This window comes from Priapulus caudatus, unplaced genomic scaffold (assembly GCF_000485595.1).
Source record: "Priapulus caudatus unplaced genomic scaffold, Priapulus_caudatus-5.0.1 Scaffold691, whole genome shotgun sequence".
Classification (NCBI taxonomy): Eukaryota; Metazoa; Priapulida; class Priapulimorpha; order Priapulimorphida; family Priapulidae; genus Priapulus; species Priapulus caudatus.
In genome coordinates, this window is record NW_014577752.1 from 4,710 (window position 1) to 5,520 (window position 811).

Sequence of the window (811 nt, forward strand, 5' to 3'; positions counted from 1 at the left end):
ATGTGTGTATGTTTGTATGTATGTATGTGTGTATGCACACCCCTCCCCCTCCCTGCGCACCCCGTCCGACAAGTAAAGTCATAACAACGTTGTGTTAGCATTTATTCTACGGCTACATCCGATTATAGGGGATCCGATATAGCAGCGGACACATATACATATTCCATTAGTGCGGATGTGCGTCACAGCGTCAAATCAACTTACGATGTCACCGCGGCGTTTTCAGATAATTTTGCCGCCGCGTCAAGTTACGCTGCCGCGGCGTTTTCAGAGAATTTTGCCGCCGCGTTAGAAATCCAACGCGGCTTTTCCTGCATTTATGTGATCCGGAATTTGTTGTGAATTATACATTAGAAGTTAGAAGTAGAAGTTAGTGTGAAAGGGGAGTATTAGGCATGGTATGAAATTTTCGTCTGTGCGTACATGTGTGTGTGTGTGTGTGTGTGTGTGTGTGTGTGTGTGTGTGTGTGTGTGTGTGTGTGTGTGTGTGTGTGTGTACGTCAGTGTGAGTGCCCACGCGCATTTACGTACGTTTTTGTGTGCGTGCGTGAGGATGGGCGTGCGTTGGCGCGCGCGCGTGCGTGCGTTGGTGCGTGCGTTGGTGCGTGCGCGTGCTTGTGTGTGCGTGTAATGCGTGTAAAAACATCAGTAGTGTAACACTGGCGGCCCAGCTAACCCCTCTTGCGGTTCCCAGGGCCGTAGGCTGAACAAATTCCTAGGGAGCAGTGGCGGATCCAGGATTTCAAGGAGGGGGTGAGAAACAGGTAGGGGGTCTGGGGTCCTCCCACAGAAAATTTTGAAAATGTAGATC